General features: G+C 43.8%; 1 long non-coding RNA gene across 3 annotated transcripts; it reads left to right on the top strand.

Annotated features, from left to right (window-relative positions):
• Positions 1-835: 835 nt before the first annotated feature.
• LOC141410890 (uncharacterized) lies at positions 836-17,745 on the top strand. Of its 3 annotated transcripts, XR_012435698.1 has the most exons (4): positions 836-1,097; positions 2,291-2,448; positions 14,427-15,663; positions 17,095-17,745. It is a non-coding gene; the product is annotated as an uncharacterized lncRNA (long non-coding RNA). The 3 variants fall into 3 exon arrangements; XR_012435697.1 differs by lacking the exon at positions 17,095-17,745 and having other exon boundaries at positions 836-954; positions 14,427-16,643; XR_012435696.1 differs by lacking the exon at positions 17,095-17,745 and having other exon boundaries at positions 14,427-16,643.
• Positions 17,746-18,503: the final 758 nt, after the last annotated feature.

The raw sequence follows: 18,503 nt of genomic DNA, 5'->3' as shown, positions 1-18,503 counted from the left end.
ACCAACCCTCCTTAAACTGTTCCATGAAATAGAAAGGGAAGCAACACTGCCTAACTTATTTTATGAAGCCATATTTTAATTATAGATCACAGATAGGAAAGGTAATTATTTTACCCAGTCAAATTCATGGGCCCCATGAAGTATTTTCTCAGGCCCTGTGGTTTCCCTCTTGAGGGCCCATACCAAGGGAGAGGAGGTCCAGAAAGACCAGGGCCCAGGATTGGCCCACAAGTGTCCCCCACATATAGGAATCTGAGAAGGAAGGAGTCAGGGAAGGGTGGGTACATTCAGGGCCACACTGGTGATGGATCAAGGAAGATAGGATGCTTCTTCAGTGTGGTGGCAATTTAACTCACCATCCCAGAGTGAACTAAAGAGCCTATGGGCTCCCTAGAGTTTGGGAGTCATGCTCCAGGTGAAAGTTGATTACAGAAGGACTCAGGAACATGGGCCATCTTTTTTCATTATCTTCTTTGTATGTGATAAGTGCACCATAATTATATATTAATTTTTTTAAAGGAGAGTGTAGTCCTGAAGGAAAGAAAATGGAGAGAACTTGTTCAAGAAGCTTTGTGTCAAGAATATCAGAGAAATTGGGGTGGCAGCCAAATGGGGACTGTGAGGCTGCATATATGAAGCATAGGAAGCAGGAAGGGATGGGGGCAAAGGCCTGAGAGCTCTGGAGCACTGTCCTCTCTGTCCTCTGTCCACTGCCATCTCCAGCCAATGGCTCGCACACTTGAGCAACTTGGACTTTGAGATTCGGCTGGAAGCTTGTCACAATGTAGACAGCAAGTGTGCCACAGCCCTGACCTTTGAGTTCCTGGTTCAGGAAGTCCAGGTGGGCCTGCAAGTGTGCTCCCCAGAAATGCCCATTCATAGGTCCTACTGAGGAAGACTGCTCCAGTGTATGCCAGCCCTGTCCATGCATACCCCTGTGGATTTGAGAATGAGGTGTGTTCCTTCTAAGGGGCTGGGTGTAGAAGGGAAGAGGCAACTGAAGTGGAAGAGAGAAGGAAAGATGAAGGAGGAATGGCCAGAGCCTACCCTGCCCCAGCCAAGATCACTACTCCTCCTTGGGGAGCTCGTCTTCCCAGGTACCTTGTGAACTGCCTGGTTGGATCTACCGAAAGCCAGAATGAGAGGGTGAGGGACAGAGCCAGGATGGGAGTGGTGTCATGGTCAGAGGCCAGCTTGTGTGCAAAATGGCATGCAGAAGGCTCTGGTTTGCTGCCCACAGTTGCAATGCCTGAGAACCCACTGTTCACCTTTGCAACTTGATCCTGGATGCATATGAGTCCAGCCTCTCCAGCAACTGGGAAAGTGCACCTCTAGGAACATTCATACATGAGGTCCCAGAGCACTGGGAGACTGGGGGGTCCAGCCTTGTTTGGCAGATAGTGGCCAAAAAACAGAGAGTTCAGTTTGGCTGATGGACCTGCAAACGCATCCTGAAGGCTTACTCACCCTCAGGATTTTGTGGAAAGAAAATAAGATTGTGTGGGGGGGTCCCATTCTGACCCTTGCTGCTGCAGCTTTTCTATTAATTCATTGAAAATATATTTATTGAGCACTCACTGTATATTGAGCATGGTGCTAGACATGGAGATAAAGTGGTGAACAAGATCAAGTCCCTAGATACATGCTACGAATATTCTAGAAGATATGAGAGACAGTAGACAGGTAGATATGTAGTATAAAGTCAGGGAGTGATAAGCGTATGATTAAATCTGAAATGATGTGAGGGAGTGAGCCATGTGGGCAGGGATGGGGCTTTGGGGCTCGAGGGGAACACAGAAGAAACATGCACAAAGGCCCTGAGGTGGGTGTGTGCTTGCAGTGTTGGTGGGATGTCATAGAGGCAGGGAGGGAGGGAGGAAGATGGGAGGGATAGGAGACTGAAAATGAGTAGCAATGGGAGGCCTAGCCATGGAGGATCTTGAAGTTGTTGGAGAACTTTGACTTTCCCTCTGAGCAAGATGGGAACTCTGGGTGGTGTTGAGCAGATGAGGACTGTGGCTTGGTTGCTATCCTTCTGATTGTGCCAAGTGGAATATGGACTGTATATGGGACAAGGTAACAGGCAGAGAGACCTGGTGAGAGATAAGGTGGCTTGGCCTGTAATTCTCTGAGCCTTTCCTGGAAGCTCTGTTCTTTTCCATGAAGACACAGGGAGGGGCAGGAGACTTTTCCTAGCCTCTACTCAGTGACCTATGACCACCATCTCCACACAGGAAGAGCAGTACATTCAGATGAACTTCAGGTCAAAGAGACCACCATCTCCCCACAGGTAGAGTGGTACATGCAGATGAACTTGAGGTCAGAGCTGGCATAAGCTCAGAAGCATGTGGTCCAGAACCAGACTGCCACCATGTTGGAGTTGGGCACCAGCCTGCGGAATCAGATTACAATGCAGACTCACAAGCTGACGAATGTGTGAAGCCCTAGGTAAGAGGGGGTGAGTGAGTGGGAGGCCAGGCTGTTTCACAGCCAAGGACATCTTGCCTTGATCTCTGTCCCTGGGGGATGTCAAGACCTCTAGCCCCTGGTCTTCCCTCCCCAAGTACCCCAACACATAACTATCTCTCTCCATGTTACAAGACTGGTGGGATGGGCAGCATTGGGTTGGCCCTTCTGTTTATATAAATGCTATGCTGGACACAGGGTAGGGGAGTGGTAACTCCTCCCAGGGTGAGTTCTGACAATGTACTAGGGCAAGATCTGGTGGAAGGAGGAGCAGAATATCAGATAAAGTTAGAGCTTGGCAGGGCTGAGTAAGGATTGAAACCAGACTTGGAGTCCACACAAGTTGGGGGGTGGGGCACTGCTGGCACAGGGCCTGGATCTCTGGGTGGGGGCAGAGAACAGGCATTTTCCTGGGACTCAGGACACTTTGATTCTTGTTCCTTCTTCTTGCTTCCCTTCTTCTTTCTGTTTTTCTTTGCAGTGCTGAGGATCAAACCCAGGCTCTTCCACATACTAGGCAAGTCTTCTACCACCCAGCTACATTCCCAGTCCTTGTTTTTTTGAGAAAAAAACATACAACTCAGGTTGGCTGGCCTGAAACTCCCAATCTTCCTGCAAGTGCTGTGATTGCAGGTTTGCACCACCAAGAAGGGAAAGCTCTGCCCACCAGGCTGTGTGCCCTTGGGCCAGTCCCCTCACCCTGGGGCCTCAGTTTCCTTCTGTGGGAAATGGGAAGTACCTCACTGAAGGTGTTATGAGTCTCCTCCCTCCAGCCCCACTTCACTCTGGCCAGAGTGCTCCAGGAGTTATCTGACCTTGCCAAAACTCAGCCTCTTCTCTTCCCTCTTCCTTCCTTGCCCTCTCTGTGCCAGCCATGCCCTGTTCTCCAACAGCCAGAGCTCTCATGATGTAGTGTGGTCATTTCCCCTCCCCAATCCCCTTCTGTCCCCTGCAAATAACAAGACTGTCCCACCTAGGGGCCATTGCATATTATGTTCCCTCTGCCTGGAAGGCCCTCTCCTTCTCCACGTGGGCAACCCCTGCACATTGTTCAAGCCCCAGGTCTGCTTTGTCTCCATGTCCCCACACCTCCCCATGCAAGGCCTACATGGAGTAGGCAGGGATGCCCGCTCGTCCCTCTCCTCTCCTGGCTCACCTCAAGGTGGTATCTGCTTTGTCCCATTGTAGCTTCCGTGAAGGCAGCCAAGCAGGTGTTCCAGGACTGTTCAGAGATCTTCCACTCTAGGACCAATGTCAGCAGCATCTACACATGGGTGTGGTTAATATGACAGAGCCCAAGAAGGTTAGCAGCTCCTGGGACTGAGGCTGTCAGTGGTACTCATCCAAGGGCTTCTCAGACAGAACCCTGTCAGTGCCAGGCTGTGTCAGTGAAGGGGGGTGCCCCACCTCCCAGGCCCCAAGCTAGGCAGGGAAGTTCCCAAAGATGGAGGTGCATCCACTCTCTCCTAATTGGAATAGCATGAAACAGTTCTGTTTTGGTAAGGGCCATGCTAGTATCACAGATATCCCCGGACTCCAGAGGTTATCTTTGCACAAAGCAGTTCATTTCTAGGTTACATACAATCCAATTGAGGGCAGAAGTTGGGCCTCTACTCCATGTGGGAATTACCAACTGGGGCTGATGGAGCTGACATTATTCTCATTCAGTGGCTGTGGTTGACAGTCAGGTGGGTGGCAGGAGGGAGGTTTGGGGCTGGCCCTGAGGGAACGATGTGGGCACATTCTGCCGGGGATCCCACTTCAGATTCACTCTGTAATTTCCTTTCTCTCTTTCTCAGTGTGTTAAGAAGGCTGGTCCACCTTGTCCCTAACACTTCTTACACACCTGACAACTTCCCTTCTAAGAGAAAGAGATCAAATGTGGGGCCCTGTGTCGGCAACGTTTTCTAGCTAGAATTTCATAATATTAGTTTTTCATTCTATTTAGTGTTCCAACCATCTGAACAATTGCAAGAGTTGCTAGTTTTCCTTTTATGGTATGGATAAGGTTTACTTTTCAAATGCATTTAATCTTTGTATTTAAGTATTTTTTAAAGGACACCATTTTTAAATAAACATGCTATATGAAATTAAATAAATTCAGCTCTGGTGGGATGTGGGCAGATATAAACAGCTGGGATTTGGGAACAGTGATGGAGAAGCAATAGATCTGGGCTCAGACCTCAGCTTTAATTTTACCTCACTTATATCTCCCCAATCCTAAGTTTTTCTTCATGCATCCTCTTACAGGGTACCCTGTATTCTCTCTCAGTGTGCTCTTTCCATCTCAGAACCCCTGTTCATATTATGCACTCTCTTGGAAATGCCATTCCACTTGTCTCAACCTGACAGACACATCTTCATTCAATGACCTGTTTTGAAACCATCTCCTCCAGGAAGCCTTTCAGGGTTGCCCAGTGATTCCTTCTTTGAGTTCCCCAAATGTTCCCAATCAGCAGTCTGCCTGCCCTAGCATAGCCTCCTTCAGACTGAACCAGCCCTAAAGGCTGACTTATCTCTGATTTATCAGTGATTCATCCAGGGCCAGCAGCCAAGTCTGTATTCATTGAACATTGAACATGTACTGAACAGGCTAGAAAAACAATGTGTGAACAAAAGTTATGCTGAAAAATTTAGTTGGGGTAGACAATAAGCTCTTGGAGAGAAAGGATTCTATTTATCCTATCAGTATCAGCATCTCCAGTGCCTTGAACAGAGCTTAGCACATAGTAGGTGCTCAGAAAACATCTGTCCACAGAATGACAATACCACCAGCACTTTCTGAGTCTACATCATGGCTAAGAACTTTATGCCTGTCATGTTTTGAAAATAAACTTTTCCCCACAGGCTTGTGTGTTGATCCCACCAGTTGGTCCCCATCTGGTGGCACTATTTTGGGAGGTGGTAGAAACGTTAGGAGGCAGGGTCTCACTGGAAGAAGGAGGTCACTGGGGGCATGCCTTTGAAGGTTATACCTGGTGCCCAGCCCATTCCTCCTTTTCTGCTTCCTGTCCACCATGGAGACCCTCCCCACCTACATGCTCCTGCTGCCATGATATTCTGCTCAAGAGCATGGACAAGGAACCATGGGCTGAACCTTCTGAAACCACAATCTGAAATAAAACCTTCCTCCCTTAAGTTGATGTCAGGTATTTTGTCACAGCAACAAAAACTGTTTTACTAATACAATGCCTATCTGCAATTAATCCTTAGAGCAACGTAGCAATAACCAAAGCACCTAGTATGTGCCAGGCTGTGTTCTAAACATTTTACATTCTCATATCATTTCATTCTCACAGTGCCATTTTGCATAGCAGAAACTGGGACACAAAGAGGTTAAGGTATGAACACCCCCACTTTACAAATGACGAAAAGGCCCTGACAGGCCACCACTTCCTTGTCACTTTAGAAAATGATGGCAATGGATATGGGATTGAACTTGAATCCTCCTTCTGACCTTGACCTCCAGGTTCACCTGTACTGGGGTGGGGGTCAGGGGACAGCCAAGTCATGTTTGGGATGGCCTAGACCTAACTTCTGGCTGGCTCCAAGGAATTCCAGCTCACCTGTCCTCTCTCTCCCAGGTGTTCTGTGACATGGGGGACAATGGAGGTGAGTGGACCCTCACCCAGTGCTGTGAGCATGGCAGCATGAATTTCCAGTAGGATTGGAAGGGTTGTAGAGAGGTAAAGCTGCGGCTCTGTGGAGCCTGGAGCAGGCTGGATTGTTAGTGAAGGAAGGTTCACCCCACACCCTTCCCACCTCAAACTGATGGCCCTCAAACAGATCTGCCTGGTGCACACTCTCTTTCCAGGACACTGTTCCCTCTAATTGAGCCCTCTTTTAGACATTTCTGACATATATCCTAGGAAGGAAAATTGACTGTATTTTTGTTTTAATTTTTAGAAAAAACAATGTATGTATATTACTAAAAAGTTTTTTAGACTGCAAAGGCAGAAACAGAAAACTCTCCATCTACATCAAATGACATTGCTGAAATGAACTTGTCTTTTTATATATCATCCTGTGGCAATATCTGTAGGACATATTGTTTCATGTAGAATTCTGGCTCAAAGATCACGTGCAAGATGAGAAATAGTGCACGAATTGTCTTTCAAATTTTTTTTTGTCTTTTTTGTTAATTGTTTTAGTATTCATATGTGCATACAAGGCTTGGGTCATTTCTCCCCCCTGCCCCCACCCCTTCCCTTACCACCCACTGCACCCCCTCCCTCCTCTCCCCACCCCCTCAATACCCGGCAAAAACTATTTTGCCCTTATCTCTAATTTTGTTGAAGAGGGAGTATAAACAATAATAGGAAGGAACAAGGGTTTTTGCAGGTTGAGATAAGGATAGCTACAGGGAGTTGACTCACATTAATTTCCTGTGTGTGTGTGTTACCTTCTAGGTTAATTCTTTTTGATCTAACCTTTTCTCTAGTTCCTGGTCCCCTTCTCCTATTGGCCTCAGTTGCTTTTAAGGTATCTGCTTTAGCTAATTTTTTAGGTGTCTTACCTATCCTCAACCCTCCCTTGTGTGCTCTCGCTTTTATCATGTACTCAAAGTCCAATACCCTTGTTGTGTTTGCCCTTGATCTAATGTCCACATATGAGGGAGAACATACGATTTTTGGTCTTTTGGGCCAGGCTAACCTCACTCAGAATGATGTTCTCCAATTCCATCCATTTACCAGTGAATGATAACATTTCATTCTTCTTCATGGCTGCATAAAATTCCATTGTGTATAGATACCACATTTTCTTAATCCATTCATCAGTGGTGGGGCATCTTGGCTGTTTCCATAACTTGGCTATTGTGAATAGTGCCACAATAAACATGGGTGTTGCAGGTGCCTCTGGAGTAACCTGTGTCACAGTCTTTTGGGTATATCCCCAAGAGTGGTATTGCTGGATCAAATGGTAGATCAATGTTTAGTGTTTTAAGTAGCCTCCAATTTTTTTTCCAGAGTGGTTGTACTGGTTTACATTCCCACCAACAGTGTAAGAGGGTTCCTTTTTTCCTGCATCCTCGCCAACACCTGTTTTTCATGGTGTTGCTAATGATGGCTATTCTAACAGGGATGAGGTGGAATCTTAGCGTGGTTTTAATTTGCATTTCCTTTACTGCTAGAGATGGTGAGCATTTTTTCATGTGGTTTTTGGCCATTTGAATTTCTTCTTTTGAAATTCATTTGAATTTCTTCTTTTGAGAAAGTTTGTTTAGTTCACTTGCCCATTTCTTTATTGGTTCATTATTTTTGGGAGAATTTAGTTTTTTAAGTTCCCTATATATTCTGCTTATCAGTCCTTTGATGTATAGATGGCAAATATTTTCTCCCACTCTGTAGGTGTTCTCTTCAGTTTAGAGACCATTTCTTTTGATGTACAAAAGCTTTTTAGTTTTATGATGTCCCATTTATCTATGTTATCTCTTAGTTGCTGTGCTGCTGGGGTTTCATTGAGAAAGTTCTTACTTATACCTACTAACTCCAGAGTATTTCCTACTCTTTCCTGTATCAACTTTAGAGTTTGTGGTCTGATATTAAGATCCTTGATCCATGTTGAGTTAATACTGGTATAGGGTGATATACATGGTTTTAGTTTCAGTTTTTTGCAGACTGCTAACCAGTTTTCCCAGCAGTTTTTGTTGAAGAGGCTGCTATTTCTCCATCGTATATATTTAGTTCCTTTGTCAAAGACAAGTTGGTTATAGTTGTGTGGCTTCATATCTGGGTCCTCTATTCTGTTCCACTGGTCTTCATGTCTGTTTTTATGCCATTACCATGCTGTTTTTATCATTATTACTTTGTAATATAGCTTGAAGTCAGCTCCATCATTGTTTTTTTGACTGAGTATTGCCTTGGCTATTCATGGCCTCTTGTGTTTCCATATAAATTTCATGGTAGATTTTTCAATCTCTTTAATGAATGTCATTGAAATTATGATGGGAATTGCATTAAACATGTAGATTACTTTTGGGAGTATAGACATTTTTACTATGTTAATTCTACAAATCCATGAGCATGGGAGATCTCTCCACTTTCTATAGTCTTCCTCAATCTGTTTCTTCAGAAGTTTATACTTTTCCTTGTAGAGGTCATTCACATCTTTTGTTACGTTTACACCTAGGTATTTGATTTTTTTTTTTTTGAGGCTATTGTAAATGGAATTGTTTTCATACATTCTTTTTCAGTTTGCTCATTGTTAGTGTATAGAAATGCTGATGATTTTTCTATGTTGATTTTATATCCTGCTACCTTGCTATAGCTATTGATGATGTCTAGAAGCTTCTGAGTAGAGTTTTTTGGGTCTTTAAGGTATAGGATCATGTCGTCTGCAAATAGGGATATTTTGACAGTTTCTTTACCTATTTGTATTCCTTTTATTCCTTATTCTTGCCTAAATGCTCTAGCTAGGAATTCCAGTACTATGTTGAATATGAGTGGAGATAGTGGGCATCCTTGTCTGGTTCCTGATTTTAGAGGGAATGGTTTCAGTTTTTCTCCGTTAAGTATAATGCTGGCTGTAGGTTTGTCATATATAGCTTTTATAATGTTGAGGTACTTTTTTTCTATTCCTAGTTTTCTTAGAGCTTTTATCATGAAATGGTGTTGGATCTTATCAAAGGCTTTTTTCTGCATCTATTGAGATGATCAAGTGGTTTTTGTCTTTGCTTCTGTTAATGTGGTTTATTATGTTCATTGATTTTAGTATGTTGAACCACCCCTGCATTCCTGGGATGAAGTCTACTTGGTTGTGGTGAATAATCTTTTTGATGTGTTGTTGAATTCGGTTTGCCATTATTTTGTTGAGGATTTTTGCATCAATGTTCATTAAGGAGACTGGCCTATAGTTCTCCTTTTTGGAGGTGTCTTTGCTTGGCTTTGGGATAAGTGTAATACTGGCTTCATAAAATGCATTTGGCAGTTTTCCTTCCCTGTCTATTTCGTGGAACAGTTTAAGGAGGGTTGGTATCAGTTCTTCTTTAAAGGTCTGATAGAATTCAGGAGAGACTCCATCAGGTCCTGGACTTTTCTTTTTGGGGAGACTCTTGATTGCTGCTTCAATTTCATTTTGTGTTATAGATCTATTCAGGTGATTAATTTCCTCTTGGTTCAGTTTTGGATGATCATATGTATCTAGAAATCTGTCCATTTCTTTAAGATTTTCAAATTTATTTGAATATAGGTTCTCGAAGTAGTCTCTGTTGATTTCCTGGACTTCCATGTGTTTGTTGTTATCTTCCCTTTTGCATTCCTGATTCTACTAATTTGGGTTTTTTCTCTCCTCATTTTAGTCAGGTTTGCCAGGGGTCTATCGATTTTGTCTATTTTTCCAAAGAACCAACTTTTTGTTTCATTAATTCTTTGTATAGTTTTTTGGTTTCTACTTTGTTGATTTCAGCTCTTATTTTTATTATTTCTCTCCTTCTATTTGTTTTGGGATTTGCTTCTTCTTGTTTTTCTAGGAGTTTGAGATGTATCATTAGGTCATTGACTTGGGATGTTTCAGTCTTTTTAATATATGCACTCATGGCTATAAACTTTCCCCTCAGGACTGCCTCTGCTGTGTCCCATAGGTTCCAGTAGGTTGTGTTTTCATTTTCATTGACTTCCAGGAACTTTTTAATTTCTTTTATTTCATCAATGATCCATTGTTCATTAAGTAATGAGTTATTTAGTTTCCAGCTGTTTGCATGTTTTTTGTCTTTACTTTTGTTATTGAGTTCTACTTTTACTGCATTGTGATCAGATAGTATGCACGGTATAATTTCTATTTTCAAATATTTGCTGAGGCTTGCTTTGTGCCCTGGGATATGATCTATTTTGGAGAAGGTTCCATGGGCTGCTGAGAAGAATGTATATTGTGTAGAAGTTGGATGAAATGTTCCGTAGACATCAAGTAGGTCCATTTGATCTATAGTATATTTTAGATCTTTGATTTCTTTATTGATTTTTTTGTTTGGATGACCTATCTATTGATGATAATGGAGTTTTAACGTCTCCCACAATCACTGTGTTGGTGTTAATATATGCTTTTAGGTCTTTCAGGGTATGTTTGATGAAATTGGGTGCATTGACATTGGGTGCATACAGGTTGATGATTATTATTTCCTTTTGGTCTATTTCCCATTTTATTAGTATGGAATGTCCTTCTTTATCTTGTGTGATCAAGGTAGGTTTGAAGTCTACTTTGTCAGAAATAAATATTGCTGCTCCTGCCTGTTTTTGGGGGCCATTGACTTGGTAAATCTTCTTCCAGCCTTTCTTCCTAAGCCTATGCTTATTTCTGTTGATGATATGCATCTCCTGTAAGCAACAAATTGTTGGATCTTGCTTTTTAATCCATTTCATCAAGCGGTGCCTTTTGATGGGGGAATTAAGCCCACTAACATTAAGTGTTAGTACTGATAGGTATGTGGTGATTACTGTCATTTAGTTGTCTTAGTTGTTTGAAGGTTTGATTGTGTGTACCTAAGTTTAGGTTACTCTCTACTTTCTTGCTTTTTATTTTCCTGTGGTTTGGTGCTGCCTGTCTTTTCATTGTTAAGTTGGGTTTCACTTTCTGTGTGCAGAATCCCTTGAAGAATCTTTTGTAGTGGTGGCTTTGTGGTCATATATTGTTTTAGTTTCTGCATATCATGGAAGACTTTTATTGCTCCATCTATTTTCAATGATAGTTTTGCTGGGTAGAGTATCCTGGGGATGAAGTTATTTTCATTCAGTGCCCAGAAGATCTCACCCCACGCTCTTCTTGCTTTTAATGTTTCTGTTGAGAAGTCTGCTGTGATTTTGATGGGTTTACCTTTGTATGTTACTTGTTTTTTCTCTCTTACAACCTTCAATATTCTTTCCCTAGTTTCTGAACTTATTGTTTGAATGATGATATGTCGTGGAGTAGTTCTAGTTTGATCTGGTCTGTTTGGTGTCCTGGAGGCCTCTTGCATCTGTATGGGACTATCTTTCTCTAGATTTGGGAAATTTTCTGTTATTATTTTGTTGAATATGTTACACATTCCCTTCACTTGCACCTCTTCTCCTTCTTCGATGCCCATGATTCTCAAGTTTGGTCTTTTGATGGAGTCGGTGAGTTCTTGCATTTTCTTTTCACAGGTCTTGAGTTGTTTAATTAATAGTTCTTTGGATTTTCCTTTAATTACCATTTCATCTTCAAGTTCTGAGATTCTGTCTTCTGTTTATTCTATTCTGCTGGATTGGCCTTCCGTTTTGTTTTGCAGTTCTGTTTCATTCTTTTTTCTGAAGTTATCCATATCCTGGGTAGTTTCTTCTTTAATGTTGTCTATTTTTGTCCTGAGTTCATTTATCTGTTTATTAATTGTGTTCTCTCTTTCACTTTGGTGTTTATACAGTGCTTCTATGGTTTCCTTTATTTCTTCTTTTGCTTTTTCAAATTCTCTATTTTTGTTGTCTTGGAATTTCTTGAGTGTCTCCTTTACATTTTGGTTGACCATATCCAGTATCGTCTCTATGAAATTCTCATTGAATACCTGTAGTATGTCTTCTTTTAAATTATTCTTGTGGGCTTCATTGGGTTCTTTGGCATAGTTTATCTTCATTTTGTTGGAGTCTGGATCTGAGTATCTGTTTTCTTCATTCCCCTCTGGTTCCTGTACTAATTTTTTGGTGTGAGGAAACTGGTTTCCCTATTTTTTCTGTCTGCCCATCATTGTCCTTGGTGTTGTTACTGTCCCTGTACTGTGTGCAATTAAGTATTTTCTAGCTTGTAATAATAACAATGGTAATATTTAGAATGGAAGGGTGAGCTGAGATGGAAAGCAAGAAGTTAAAGAAAAGGGAAAAACAAATAAACAGAGAAGTAGGAGAAAACAAAACAAGGAATCAAACAAAAAAGTTTCAAAAGTATAAACAGGGAGCGTTAGTGTACTAATCGACAGTAAGCTGAACAGGCATTAGAGAGACAGAGAGAGGATTGAAAATAAAAATTAAAAAGAATAAAGATAAGAACAGAAATAAAAAATTAAGTGAAAGAAATATATATATATATATAAATAAAATAAAACAAAATGAAAAATAAAAAATAAAAAATAAAAAAAACCCCTCCAAGTTCAAATGCAATGAAAGTTTCAGTCTTAATAATTTTGGTGTCTGTCTCATCTGGAGATGGTGCCTCAGATGTTGTTCTGTAGTTGTCTCATCAAAGGGGATGCATAAAGTAGAGCAAAACTGCACACACAAAAAAAACCCCACAAAATATCCCAAGTTCAAATGCAATACAGTTTCAGTCAGTTTTTCAGCATTCAGGTGTAGTTCGGTTGTTTTCTCATAAAAGGTAGGGAGAGAGAGAAAAAAAAAAAAGAGTCTGGAGACAGTTCTGTGAATGGTATCTACAGCTGTGGCTTGCCTGCCCGCTGCTGTCAGCCTGCTGTTGCTGGAGGCATAATTTATGCAGATCTCAGGGGTGATCTTAACACTCACCTGGCCCTGCAGGCTTTGTTTACTCAGAGTTCTCCTGTGTGCAAGACGCCGCTACAAGCTTTCCCCTTTCCAAGCACACTGGGGGAGGTGACACTGCACCTGCTTTCTCAGGCCTGCGTGTTTGTTTATAGCTCACAAAGTGGGGCTTCCCCCCTTCCTGTGGCGTTTTCCTCCCTCCACCACTCTCACAAGCTTTCTTGCTCCTGGTTGCTGGGCTCCCGCCCCCACTCCTGCCGGAGCCTCTCTGGCCAGCCCGGCTTGTTTATTTACAGTTCTGGGAAGGATTCCCTTCCCCCAATTTTTGGAGCTCAGGGTGCCCCACCCTCTTTCCCATTTGTCTTTATTGTTCTTATTGCTTATTTCTCAGTTTCTCTTTTTTCCCTGGGTGGAGGTCGGTCTGTCCAGGGGGCTATGCTGCTCTGGCCCAGGGTTGTCTGTGGGAGTACCATGGTACTACTAAACTCACCTTGTCCGTGTCTTCCCAAGCTGTCTGGGCACGGGTGACTGGTGGTCCGGGGGCCCTCCTGGTTTCTCTGTTTAACATGAAGTGGAGATGCTCTGCACCAGCTGGAGGTGTGGAGGGGTCAAAATTTTGCCTCTTCTCAGTGGTTTCGCCTGCAAGGTGTGTCTCCAGTGTCTCTCCAAGATTTCACTATAGGAGGCAGTCTTTCTGCTTTTCCCTCTAGCCACCATCTTGGAATCGCTCCATCTTTCAAATTTTTAATCAAATTTTTGAGTAAAGGATTTTTGGCAAGCTGACTTAAAAGCTCGTAAAGTTTTCAAAAGTAAAAGAAATAGAAAAGGATACCCACAAGAAAATACAGCCATGTTATTATGTGTGTCTTCTAGTTATTCATTTGATACTTAAGAATAAGTACTAAATTAAGTACTCAAACCAATTGAGTTTTAAGCAGTCATTAAAATGGCAAAGAGAAATAGGGTACTCAGGTGCAGACATGCAGGAAAGAGGGCATAGTAACCCTTAGCTGATCAATGGCACAGCAAAATTCAAATGAGCAGTGGGGCTCAGGTCTGTCCTTGTCGTTGGCACTGAACAGTTCTCCCAATGGTGTTGGTTTCTTTTCCTGGGGACAGTGGTGACAAGACACTCCCAGGGCTCTCAGATTTACATTCCTATATTGCAGAACTCTTTCAATGGCTGCCCTGGTGCTATACAAAGTTTTCTCTACCGTGTACCAATCAGCCACAGCTTATTAAATCTTTAATTTTTTATTGAGGTTTGAAAATGACAGATAAGATGTGTGAGGCCAGTGAATTTTCACATATATGTTTACCCATGTGATGACCATGAATGGTTATATCCACAACTCCCACCACCTCTTTTGTCACCTCCTGACTAATAATCTCCAAAAGTAGTTGCTATTGTAATTTCTGTAGCTACAGGTTAGTTTTGCCTGTTTGTGCACTTCAGAGAAATGTGTTTTCAATTACTTTTAGTGAACATTCACATTTACAAAAGTTGTGGCCTTTCTTCTTTTACAGGTTAGGGCTCCATCTCCATGCCCGCTCACAGTGTGCTTATGAACTTGACCATTCAGTGCAGTGGATTTGGAAAAGTGTCCATGGATCCTGGCCCAGCCAAGCTCTTCAGTTAGGGACATAGCCTCTCTTATGGGCATGAGATCACCTTTTCTCCCTCTGTGTAGGGCTTCAGTGACCTGGCTGAAGAGCACCGGATGGGCAATCAAGTAGTGTAACAGTTGACCAGGGGTGTGGCCTACCCTCTGTGTATGGAGCTGCAAGACTGGGGAGGCCACATGGCCTATGCACAGTACAAGCATTTCCATCTGGGCAGTGAGAGGCAGCCATACAGATGGGCATGGAGTCCAGGCCCATGGGTGGGCTGGGGTCCCTGGCTAATAGCTGCAGACTCTGCACCAAAGGTCAGTCCCTGGGCATCTCCCATTCCTACCATCTGTCCCCCATTTGGGTGCACATTACAGGATGTGGAGGTGGTTTGTTAGCACTCAGCACCTCCAGGTCACTGGGTGGGGTGGAGAAAATGTCACTGATGCTGCCATCCCTGGGGCAGGAAGGAACCATCCAAGGTCCATCATCCCATGTCAGGCCTTTACAGAGACCCATAAAGGAGGGGTAGTGACTTTCCCAATCTGACCTACTACCTGAGGCAGAGTGGGAAGCTGTCTTGGCTAGGACATGGGAAGCCTGTGCCCTTCCTGGCACTGCCACAGCATTCTTGGTGTACTTCAGCATGTCCAGGTCACATTTCTCTGAGCCACTGTTTCTTGGGTCTGAGGCTTTTATGAGAACTTCAAGGTCCCACCATTTTCTGAGTCTGGTTTTTGGCATGCTTAGAAAAATGAGTCAGCCTTTATTTAGTACCTACTGTGTTCCAGGCATCCCATTTAATCCTCCCCTCAACTCTCTGACATAGAAGTTATTGCTCCTGCTTTATAATGTGGAAATGGCATACTGAGTTTAAGTTCCCTGCCCAAAGTGACAAGTTAGGTAGAGCCTCAATTTGAACTCAGTTCTCTTCCTGTTAAAACTCACCATATCTTCAAACCAATGTCATCTCTCTGAGAAACTCACTGATCTTGAAGACAGGCCCGGGTCATGACTGTCTTTGAAACAGGACAGAATGGACTCACAGGCACAGAGCTGCAAAGAATCACGTGGCATATGGTTCATCATGTGATGACAGAGTACTCCACTGGCAACCACCTTCCAGCTGTGCTGGGGATCCCTTAAACAATGGGTAGGTCATTCCTTTCTGAGAAATCTTGGAATGGCTCTGTCTTCCTTAACTTTAGGCCTGTGCCATGTTTGAAGACTTCTCAGTGCTCCCATGCTCCCTCCTTATGAGATGCTCCTCTTCCTGTAGCAGTGTGGGAACTGCCCCCACTCTGACTGTGCCCCTCCTGGTGGTGTGAGGTACAGAACTAGGCAAATCATTACATGCATGTGGACTAGGCAGGACTGTGTAGTCTCCCTCACCCAATCCTCACAGCTGACCAGTGAGTAGCCAACACACCTTGTCAGCTTGTATTTAAACTATTGGTCACTGAAGGAAAAACCTAACTCCATCCTTCCCTCCTCCCTCCCTCCTCTCTTTTTCTCTCTCTCTGAGCAACCCTGAGCAAATTATTCCACTTTACCATCTGAAAAATTGGTGCCCAAGAGAGACCTACCTCATTCTGAGGGGCAGGCGTGAATAAGATGTTACACCTAAGGCATTAACTCAGTGCCTGGAGTACATGAACACTCAGCAGATAGTATTACTACTGCTGTTCCTGAGGCAGCTCCCTTCACTCCCCTGGTCTGCCTGTTCTGTGTGAGCCAGAACAGGCTTCCTGGTCCCTGTGGCTCGCATCCCCAGTGCCTGGTTCAGAGTGAGTGCATAAGGGGAAGTGGAGGGAGCCTCTCATTACTTTCCTGCACATACAGCAATTAAGTCTCTGCTCCTGGATCCAATTCTTGGGCAGCAATTCTTTGACCCTAAGTCTAAGCCCTGCCATTTGACTTGGGGGAGAAATATCTGAAGAAGAAGCTTCTCATTGCACAGAAGAGTGAGAGCCTAGGAGCCCTCTGCCTGGGTCTGAATCCTGACTTTGCTTACTGGTTTCATGACCTTCTCTGTGCCTCAGTTTCCCATGGTAGCAACATAATTGGTAAGGCGCCTAGCACATGATATGTGTTAAATAAAGATAAAGAATATATTCAAAGTAGAACTGAAACATTTTGGCCTCTCTCTTTCTGTCTCCCTCTCCATATATACATACATAAGTATATATGTATGTAAGTATGTATGTATGTATTGTGTTAAAAGTATACATGTGTGGTAAATTTGGATCTTCCTCAATCCCCACACTTTGTAGGTAGGGCAGAGGACTGTGATTTCAAGGTTGGCTTGGTCAACCTGAGCTACATAGTGGGACCCTGTCTCAAAAAAAAAAAATCAAACCCTCTTGCCATGCTGTGTGTGTGACTTGGATGCTCTCCCTCTGGCTTTGTATCTGGCCAAGGAGAGCTTCCTGCACATAGCTCCACTGCTGCACTGGGGCCTCAAGGACCACATTTACTTGACCCTCTGCAGGGCCCTGAATAACAGTCTACTGAATACTTGCCCTGTGCCAGGCATATGCTTGTCATGTGGGAAAGACTCAAAACCTTCTCCCTCCATCTGCAGTTGCTCACATAGAAGTGTGTGTGTGGAGAACCTGGAGATGCTGTGCAATCAGGAAGGCCTCAACAGGAGATGAGGCCTGTAGTAGATGGATGTGCTTCAAGCAAAGAATAGAGAAGAATGGCACCCCAGGCAACAGGAAGGTTCAGGAAAAAGACATCTAACTGGCCACATGTGCCCCAAACCTGAGTGAGACTCTTGCAGAGGCTGCTGGGGAATATCATGTCTGTCCACACAGAAAAAGCCTATGACAGTGGGGTTGGAGATCTTGGAAACTGCCAGAAAAGGGTCAGGAGAAGACAAACAACAGATGCTTGTCCTGAGCCCCATCATTGGGTCAACTGCTGCTGGAGTGGGAGAGAGGGATCCTCATTAGAAAGCCCAGAGGCCATGACACATGGGCAGTCATCTACTGGTGAGTGGCTGCTGGGGTGTGAGGACTCTTTATTTTTCAGATGCAGTAATAGGGATCTTCTGGGGCCCACTCTAAGTGCATGAAAAAAGCCCACAGAGGAAATGGACCACAGAGAGAGATGAGGAAAGACAGATACCAGATGTAGACAGATATCCAGCATAAACCTCCCAGAGGTGCCCACACACCTGTATACAAGTCCCAGAAACACAAAGATACACAAGTACATGCACAAACACACATGCACTATAGAGGAGTCCCACACCACTGGATGCATACTTGGGCATACAGAGCACATGTATGATGGGCCTAGCAATGCAAATGAGCACACTCCACCTGCTCATATACACATGAATATACATGCAAATGTGCTTTGCAAAACCCCTCACAGTTGAACATACACACCCAGGTACCAAGACAGATTGCAAAGTACACACTCAGGCCCATAGAAGGTATTACAGTGTGAACTTGACACAAATACACACATGTGAACAACTGCCACACCTACAGACACACAGGCTCACACACAGGTCCACCAACATGTGGGAAACATGCCTGATGTGTCTCACCTGGGATCTAAAGGAGATAGAATGTTTGGGTTTCCCTGGACATGAGCCAGAAGCATGACTAACATGTATCTAAACCGTGGATTGAGTGAGGAGTCCCTAGTCCCTGAGGTGGAGGTCCCCAAAGGTCACAGATTCTCATTCTGGCTCCCAAGAGAGAAAGAGTGACATCACTAAACCCTTAATGGCCACAAGAGAAGCCAGAATCCAATCAGTGGGTGGGCAGCCTGTTCGTCTCTGCCCTGCAGAGCTTCCAGCCAGCCAGACCTCTGCAGGGAAGTAGGTAATGCCAGTTTTCCAAGCCTGGGGTGGGACACCAGGTTTTAGAGCACTGTTAGGGCTCCCTAACTGATCACAGCCATCTGGTCACTGAGGACTGTGCCCATGCCTCACTGATACCCTTGTGTGAGAGGTGTGAAGACTGAGTCAGCCAA

Source organism: Castor canadensis, chromosome 9, assembly GCF_047511655.1.
Source record: "Castor canadensis chromosome 9, mCasCan1.hap1v2, whole genome shotgun sequence".
Classification (NCBI taxonomy): domain Eukaryota; kingdom Metazoa; phylum Chordata; class Mammalia; order Rodentia; family Castoridae; genus Castor; species Castor canadensis.
Note: the sequence above shows the minus strand (reverse complement) of the source record. Positions and strands in the feature narration are given on the sequence as shown.